We start from the raw sequence: 9,567 nt of genomic DNA on the forward strand, positions 1-9,567 counted from the left end.
AATCAAAATACTGCTTTTACCTTACTTATTGATACCAGTAAACACAATTTCCCATAACTTTTTAAATACACCAAACGGAAAAGCAAGCAAAACGAGAGAGAGACTCTCGAGACACAGCACAATTGTGAGGGAAGGAAACTGTGCTCCAGGCTCCCCGCCGACACCCTTCACCACGGAGCGCGTGGGTGCCGTCCAGCCTGTGGGCCCCTCCTGCCTCTGTGAGAAGGGACGCTTCTCGGAAGGAAGGACATTGTCTCCAGGGACTTTCTTCACCGCCCTCTGTCTCATTTTTTTAAAAAAATCAAGCTTTATCTTGATTTCTAGGCCCATATCTTTTATTTCCTCAAAGTAAAAACATTCTCAAAATAGTTATTTCCTTGAGTATATGAATTCAATAAAGTTTTTAAAAAGATTTTCTCAGTGCCTTCACAAGCTTTAGTATTCTTTTCTGTGCGTGGTGAGAACACTTAAGGTGGGATCTGCCCGAGCCCACAATACCTATTGTTCACCGCCCGCCAGGGCCGCACGCGCGTCTCCAGAACCGGCCACTCTCTCGTCTTCCCTTATTTTCTCATGATGATAACGCTGTCCTCGTGCCCTTACACATTTTTAAAAGCAGCTGGTTTAGGAGGATTCCGTTATGAAACGTGTGTGCTCTAAGCCGGCGTCGGGGGGCCGCCCGCCCCTCCTGAGGAACGAGACCCCCGTGGAGCCGCGAGCAGCCCGCAGCCCTGCCGGGGCAGAGCGCAAACCAAGGGAGGCGGCGACAGAGCGCGGAAGCCACAGCAGACACAGGGAGAAAGGGGACGCCGGGCACCCTCCGTGAGAGATGTCACCCAGGTTCACGCGGCTGAGAACCCGCCCACTCTCTCCAAGTTTGGGGGAACGTTCTAAAATCCTAACCTGTGGAAACTTCAAAGCTGTCATTGGAGGTCATTTTCCCTTTTCTATGCATTTATCATCTTTCATGGTTCCCGGTGTATCCCATCTTTCTTCCTCTTCTTGGGTCAGTCTTGATTATTCGTATTTTTAAAAGAAAACTTCCAGTTTTTCAGGATTTCAGATCTGTCACCCTCCCAGCCCACCACTGCGTTTGCCACCCAGGAGGACCCGCGGGGCCTCATTTCCAGAGTTTTTGTCGGGGTTCCCTTAGGGAGGCACGGTTGTTTCAGTCACTGGCCACAGGCTTGCCTGGGTCTCAGTCCCCTGCCCCCCCGGAGGCTGGCCAGCTCAGAGCTCCGGCCCCTGGTCATGGGCTGCACCTTCCTGGTGACCGGCTCCCACCCTGGAGCTTTCTAGGGGTCATCAGGAGTCACCTCGTTAGCACAGCGAGGACACTCCTGTCACCCAAGGGCTTTCAGAGCCCTATGCTGGGAACCGGGGTGAAGACCAGACGGATTTATTACACCACGACGTAACATCTCATCCCAAGCGGCTCGTTTGTTTATCATGAACGAGCGTGGACAGAGCGCCCGCTGCATACCAGGTGTTGTCCTCGGCGTTGGGGACACACCCGTGGACGACGCCAGCGGGAGTCCTTGCTTTTGTGGAGCTTACGTTCTAACGGGAGGTATTGAAATTTTAGAAAGAGCAAGAAATCTTGAGACGAAGTAAGGCAGAGAGAAGCAATACAACTGCTTTGTGTAAAGGCCTTTTCATTAAATTTAAAATGCCATGTAAAATTAAAAATCATAACAATGGGTGATAGAACAACAGTGAGTAAGGGATTGTGCTCTGTGTTCTGTGAGGGTGGTGAGGACAAAAGGAAGGACGGAACTTCTGAGCAAAAGCCATCAAAGAAGTAAGGTCACCAGCAGTATCTAGGTGTTTACCACTACACACTCATCCTTATTTCAGAGGGCCCTCGTGGGACTTCCCTGGCGGTCCCGTGGTTAAGAATCCACCTTCCAATGCAGGGGACGTGGGTTCAATCCCTGGTCAGGGAACTAGGAGCCCACACGCCGCGAGGCAGCTAAGCCCATGAGCCACGACTACTGAACGTGTGTGCTACAACTAGAGAGCCTGTGTGCCACAACAAAAGATCCCACATGCATCAACAAAGACCTGATGCAGCCAAAAATAAAATAAATAAATAAGGTGCCCTTGTTATTGAAATCCTCGCAGCGAAAATAGTTTTGTAGTTGTGAACCTGTAAGTCTCTAGGCTGTACCTCGTTTTCACCTCTTCCTAAAAACAAGTTTTCCCAAATTGTACAAATATACTCTTTTGTTAATTTCTTTTTCATTTTTTGTTTTGTTTCACTTTGGTTTGGTCAGAGGTTTGGATTATTTTTCTGCATTTAAATAACTAGGTCTTGCCCAACTAAGTGTTGTCTATGAGAAATCTGCATTCAATATAAAGAGATAGGGTAAAAGCAAAAAGATATACCGTAAAATACTAACCCAAACGTGGAGGGGCCAGATCAGCATATGACAACACAGGCTTCAAAAAACAGAATAGGAATGTTATTAGTAGGAAAAGGGACATTCTGCACAAAAAGGAGTCAGTTCTGCAAGAGGACAGTAAGAATCCTAAACGTATGTGTGTCCCGCAACAAGCTCCGAGACGCAGGCGCAGAGACTGGTAGGGCTGGAAGACACACGGGAGTCTGTTATCACAGCTGGGGGCAGATAGCTGGGTCTTGGCTTCATTCATCAATTTTCCTGGCTTTCTGTTGTTGTTTTACAATGTTGTGCCAATCTCAGCCGCACAGCACAGTGGCTCAGGTATATATGTGCATACATTCTCTTTTGTTATATTCTTTTCCTTTATGGTTTATTCCAGCAGATTGGATATAGTTCCCGGTGCTCCACAGCGGGACCTTGTTGTGTATGCGTCCTGTGTAGTTCCCGGTGCTCTGCAGCAGGACCTTGTTGTTCATCATCCTGTAGATGATAGTTTGCATCTGCTCACCCCAGCCTCCCAGTCCATCCCTCCCCACCCCCTCCCCCTTGGCCACCACCAGCCTGTCCTCTACGTGAGCCTGTTTCTGCCTCGTGGATGGGTTCATTTGTGCCATATTTATTATATTCCACGTATAAGCGATCTCACGTGGTGTTTGTCTTTCTCTTTTTGCCTTCACTTAGCGCTGTAAACTTTAGTTGCATCCATGTTGCTGCAAATAGCTTCATATCATTGTTTTTTATGCCTGAGTAATATTCCACTGTGTGTGTTTGCGTGTGTATATATGTGTATATATGTGCACACACAAACATACCACTTCTTCTTTATCCAGTCATCTGTTGATGGACATTTAGGTTGTTTCCCTGTCTTGGCTGTTGTGACGAGTGCTGCTATGAACACAGGGGTGCATGTATCTTTCTGAATTATAGTTTTGTCTGGATATATGCCCAGAAATAGGACTGCTGGATCATATGGTAGTTCTATTTTTACTTTTCTGAGGAACCTCCATACTGTTCTCCACAGTTCTCCCCAGTGACTGCACCAACTTACATTCTCACCAACTGTGTAGGAGGTTCCCTTTTCTCCACACCCTCTGCAGCATTTGTTTTTTGTAGACTTGTTTTTTTCCTTCAGATCTTTATTGCAGTATAATTGCTTTACAATGTTGTGCCAGTTTCCGCTGTACAGCAGAGTGAATCAGCTGTATTTGTACGTATGTCCCCGTAACCCCTCGCTCTTGAGCCTCCCTCCCACCCTCCCTATCCCACCCGTCTAGGTCGTCTAATGAAGGCCATTCTGACCGGTGTGAGGTGGTACCTCACTGGAGTTTTGATTTGCATTTCTCTGATTATTAGTGATGCTGAGCATCTTCTCATGTGTCTGCTGGCCATCTGTACACTTTCTTTGGAAAAATGTCTATGAAGGTCTTCTGCCCATTTTCCAGTCGGGTTGTTTGTCTCTTTGTTGTTGAGTTGTATGAACTGTTTGTGTATTTCGGAGATGAAGCCCTTGTCTGTTGCATCATTTTCTCCCATTCTGCAGGTTGTCTTTTAATTTTTCTTTCTTAATGGTTTCCTTTGCTGTGCAAAAGCTTGTAAGTTTGATCAGGTCCCATTTGTTTATTTTTGTTTTTATTTCTATCGCCATAAGAGACTGACCTAAGAAAACATTGGTACGATTTGGTTTTCTGTTTTTAATTCCGCTTCCAGTGGTATTATTTCTTTCCTCCTATTTTCTTTACTGCTTTAGTTTCCATTTTTTTAACCTACTATTATAAGTTTCAGTTTTTCTTATTTACATTGAAAGAATTAAGGCTTTGACCATACCTCTGAGAACAGCTTTAGTTGTCTCCATTTGTTTAAATATGTAGTGCTTCCATTTTGTTACTTTTTAAACACACTTTAATTGTATTAACTAACTTTTCTTTAGCCAAACATGTTTCTTAGAAGACTGTAGGTACCAGTCAAAGGGAAAAAAAATGTTAAGGTGATGACAGACATTAAAGAAGGCAAATGTGCGAAGAAACACCCAGGTCCCTGAAGGGAAGCCTAACTGGTTCAAATATGCAAATTCTTCTTAAATCGCTGTAGCATATGATTCAAACTGGACGGGTCGCCCCAGAGTTTACGTGGAAGAACACGCAGAGGGATAAGGAGGGTGATCTCATGCTCTCAGATAACAATGTGTGATGAGAAGGTGCGAGATGGCCACCGGAACAGCTGAGCAGATAAGTGGAAAAGGAGGAATGTTCCCCCCCCCCCCAAACTGGCCTTCGCAAGCACTGTAACTGTTTATGGTACAGGTGACGTGGGACTGGGGAGTGAGGAAAGAGAACGAAAGGCTAAGACGTCAGAGAAAAGGCTGGGTTTTTCAGTGAATGCTGCTGGGACGTTGGCTAAATATTCTGAAAAAACACAGGCAGATCCTCAACTTGCACCAGAGTAAATTACAGACGGATGAAGGATGTCAGTGTTAGGGGAGACTATAAAAGAAGGAGAAGTAAATAGAAATGATAATTTACCTTATGCCAGTGCAGAAAGAGACGTCTAAAAATTTTTTTGTTTTTTTATTAAAGTAATACATATTCTATATAAAAAGTACAGCATATGCACGGTTAAAATAAAAATTCCCCACAGGGGTTGGCTTGAAGGGGGAGCAAGAAGGCCCTTTCTTGACTGGGATGTGGTTGTTCTCTGGTTTCTGGAATTTTCTGGATGTTTCAAGCCAGCCCTTCCTCTTGCAGGTGCTTTCCTGCACTCCTCTGAGAGACCCCCCTCAGGAGGCCGCAGCCCCCAGGCATCCGGGGACCCACGTCCAGCTCTGTCCGCAGGGTGCCCTCAGCCCTCGGGGCACACTCCCCCGTCCCCCAGCCCCGCACGTTCCCCGAGGGCTGTGACACTCCAAACCCGAGCCCCTCAGCCCGGCCACGCGGACCAGCTCTCACTCGTCCTGTGTGCTGGTCCACAGGCCGCTGTCCCCTCCCGTCCCTTTCTCAGGCACGGCCCACACCCACCCACCCCCTGGCAAGTGGGGCTCAGAGACAGACCCCCCCAGCGTCATCCCGTACAGCAAATTGTCTCTTCTACGTCATCAGTACAGACGGGCTCAAGGGCTGTAAAGGTGGTTTTTACCCCTGGTGTCACTTTCCCTGTAAACCACCTGGGGTCTCATCGCAGCAGAGCCTGAGATTCTGCATGTTAGCTGCTCCTGGGTCATTGCCTTGGGCCATGCTCTGCAGAGCAGGGTACCACCCGTGGAGGTTTTAAAAGTGCTGAGGTCTGGCCAGCCCAGAGTCTGACGTCACTGCTTAGGGGTGGGGGGATGGGCTTCGAAAGCCCTCCGGTGACCCTGCCAGCAGCCAGGGGAGGAGCAGGTGTGCCCCCCGCCCCCCAGGGCGTGCGGTCTCCTCCCTCCTGGTGCCTCCAAGAGCTTATCCGGTGAGGTTCCCACACCGGCTTCATGTCCTGAGGCGGTTCGGGTTTTACTATTGAGAAACAAGAAAGGATGAAACTTAGCAGTCAACCCAGGAGAAGAGAAAAAAGGGAACAAGTGGAAATGATCTGGTTTTAAATCTTAAGTGACTGAATATCCCTGGAAAAGACTAGATCAACGTTGCTGCCTGAGGAAGGGGCATCAGATGGAATTAAGTAGAGAAATAGATAAATGCAGGATGCTGCCATTGTTTGTCTACCTGAACAGGAGACTCAAAACATCACATCTGCGAGAATTACATCACTGGAGTGACAGAAACGGGTCACACCCCTGGTATGAAATGTCGCAGAGGCATTCAAAATGTGCTTTCAGAGAATATGTGGGAGGGGCTTCCCTGGCGGTGCAGTGGTTGAGACTCTGTGCTCCCAATGCAGGGGGCCCGGGTTGGATCCCTGGTCGGGGAACTAGATCCCACATGCATGCCGCAACTCAGAGTTCGCGTGCCACAACTTAGGATTCCACATGCCGCAACTAAAACCCATTGCAACAAAATAAATTAAAAAAAAAAAGACTATGTGGTAAAGTGTGGGGGAAATGTTAAGTAAAAATGTGGGTTAAAAACCTTATAAATACTGCAATTCCAAGTTGTTTATAATATGTGAACGTATATTCATAGAAAGAAAGGCTGCAAGGAAATACTCCAAAATATTAGCAACAGGGATGGGCTTGTGAATGATTTTAGTTTTGTTCTTTCCACTTTTCTGCGTATTCAGGGATTTTTGCTTTTCTTTTTTTCACCGTGAATATGTGTTAATTCTGTAAACAGAAAATAACAAACACTGAGAAACAAAGCAAGCAAAAGAGGTGAAGGAAGCGCCAGGGTGGCTGAGCCTGGCTGTGGGCTGAGGTCCGCGTCGGCGTCCGTCCGCGGGGAGCCCGTCCTGACGAGGCAGCTGGGAAGGAGGCGCGGACGGCCAGGGAGAAGCAGCTGCCTCAGCGACCTTGCAGGCAGTGCCGCTGCTTGCCGCCAGGAGAGGCAGTCACACCCAGCCCGCGGGTGGGAAGAGATGGCGCCAGACCCGGAACGTTCCTTCGCGGAGGGCAGCCCGGGCACACCTGTCGGTCAGGGAGCATCTCTCGCTGTCGGTCGGGCGTGTGTGTGTGTCACATGGCCTCTGTCCAGCCCCACCCCTGCGTCTGTGCCCAGCGTGGAGGGGGTGGGTCCTGTGTCGGCAGCGCAGGAGGGGTGTGTGCAGACCACCCCCCTGCGAGGCTGGGGCTGCGGGCAAGGCCTGCTGGCCCCGGGGGACCGATGCCCACGGCTGTCGCTGGTCCTGCCCCATCTCCTCTCTGAGTGAAGCACCGTTTGTGCTGTGCCTGTGAGTCCTGTCTTCCGTGGCGACCATGCCCCCCGCACCGTGCCCTGGGCTGGCAGCCGGGGCCACTGCTCCTGGTGGAGGGCAGCTGCTGCTGTCCCTTGGTTGACAAGCTCATGGCTGCGTGGGCACCTTCTCAGTGCCGAACGCAGTGCAGAGCATCTAGTCATCCCTTGCCCTGATGAGGCTGCACCCTCATTTATCCCTGTTTCACCGCTGAGGAGACAACCCTAGGGGTCGAGTCACCTGCCCAAGGCCGCACAGCTCCGAAGTGCAATGCAAACGTGTCTAATTTTAGATCCCCACACTGGCGAGGATCCAGGCCGTCACGCCGCCTCTCCTGCCCTCGAGGGCAAGCAGAGGCCCGCGGGGCCTGTTGGGCAGGCTGCCCCTTCCCTGTCACATCGTGCAGGTCTGGGCAGAGGGACGTGTTGGGCAGCCTCTGGCGCCACGTGAGGCTGTGTGAGACCAACAGCTTGCCTTCCTCCCGCCCCGATGCTAGCGATTCATCTCTTGAGTTTCAGACACTTTGCTCCCCTAGGAGGCCTAACGTCCTGTCAACCTTGAAGATGAAATAACGAGGTCTCTGGCTAACCCAGATGAGTTTATTCAGGAATAGCAGAGGAATTGCAATTCAGGACAAGCAAATTATGGCAAACAACAGGCCAGTCTAAAGAGACATAGAGAAGGTGAGCTTGCATTAGGTTTTAGGAGAAGTTGGGGAGGGCTGTGGCAGTTTTTCATTGGCTGCGAGTGGTCGGCAGCTTGTTGCTGGGTCAGAAGGAAACGTCCTTTCTTTCTTGCTGCTGGGTATGTGAGCTGTGGTGGGGGAATGCAGCGTGAGCGCCCTCCCGTCACGGCTCCCTGGCCCCAGTTTAATTTAGGTTTCCTTGGTTCATGTTCACATTTCCCCCTTTTGATCAAGATCTTTCCTTGAAAGCATCACTGATCAAGAGTCAGGTTGTCCAGTTTTAGTGGAATTAGGTTTTGTCCCTCAGTGCCAAAAAGGGCCTTTCCTGGTTGTCATGCAGCACGTCAGAGGGGAAAGTGCGTGGTGACCATAAACCGTGTGAGGCCACACTGAGAAACAAGGAAGGTAGAAGGGGGGATCTCAGGCGTTTCCACTCTTGGGATCATAGCTTGTGAAGGTTCTCAGCATCCAGAATCACCTCAAAGTGTTGAGCCAACATCTTTCTATCCAGGACATCATTTCTGCAGGGGGTTGACAGGCAACAAGTATGTTTTTAAATAATTTTGCAAAGCAGAATTAAAAGTAATACAACAAATTCGGTGTGTAGGGTGGTTCTAAACCGTGACCCTAGACCTGAAGGTAGCTGACTGAACAGATAACCAGGATGCTCGTTCCTTGAGCGAGTGCACGTGTTTACTTCTCCAGAGGTGTTCATCCAGCTGCAGCAGCTGGTATCTGCCTCCTTGTTCGGCTGATTGTCCAGAGCTGCTTTGGCCAGTGAGTCAGATGGTGGCTGTCGGGCCGCTACCGCCTTGGCTGTGGAATCAGCCGGCTCTCCTGATGTTGGGGGCAGGTTTCTGACCAGACGCTCATTGGCACTTACTCCAACCCAGGCAGGAAGCTCTCTCCCTTTTGAGGCAAACTCAGAGTCATGTGTTTAAGACACTTGTGGAGGTTTAGGGGGGGAGACCAGTGGGAAGCTTCAGGTTTTTCAGGGATACTGACAGGGACAGGTCATATCCCAGTAAACGCTGGCCTCCCGTGTGCAGCTGCCTGAGCGCTCACGGGCGCATGGAGGGTTCCATCCACCACAGACAAAGGTAAATGCAGGTGGCGCTCGTAAGGTCCTCGCCAGGGTCTGGCCATTAGCAGTGCCTTTCACTGGGAGTTGTTGATTTGCCCTTTGGAGCCAAGGGTCAGTGGCGTTTGGGGAATATTTAGGGAGAGACCACCGTGTTCTGTGGACTTTGTCCCCAGAGGCTGCACAGAGAGGGGCTCTTTTGTTACGGCAAGCGTGCTTAAGGTATCACTGGAGAGTCACCACGGTCATGGACAGATCAGGGTTTCCGGTGGCAGATCCAACCATCAGAAGGGTTTCCCCCTTTGGCAACGGGTTGGGAAATACAGATAAGAGCATGGTCTTTCTTAGAAAGACAGGGAGAAAATAAGGTGAGAATTCACAGTGGGGAAAAGATACACAGTTCTGGTCCAGGCATCTTGGGAAAGCTGTCTCCTTCAGCTGTCATCTGCTTCAATTCCTGGAAATCTTTACTTTTCATTTTAAGTAAAGTTTCCATTTCCATTTAGGTCCTGTCAGGGTTTGGTGTTTAGCAGCACAAGGGCTGGTCAACAGGGGGGCCTTTCCAAGGGGGTTGAAGAGAGTCT

Source organism: Hippopotamus amphibius, chromosome 13 (assembly GCF_030028045.1).
Source record: "Hippopotamus amphibius kiboko isolate mHipAmp2 chromosome 13, mHipAmp2.hap2, whole genome shotgun sequence".
NCBI lineage: Eukaryota > Metazoa > Chordata > Mammalia > Artiodactyla > Hippopotamidae > Hippopotamus > Hippopotamus amphibius.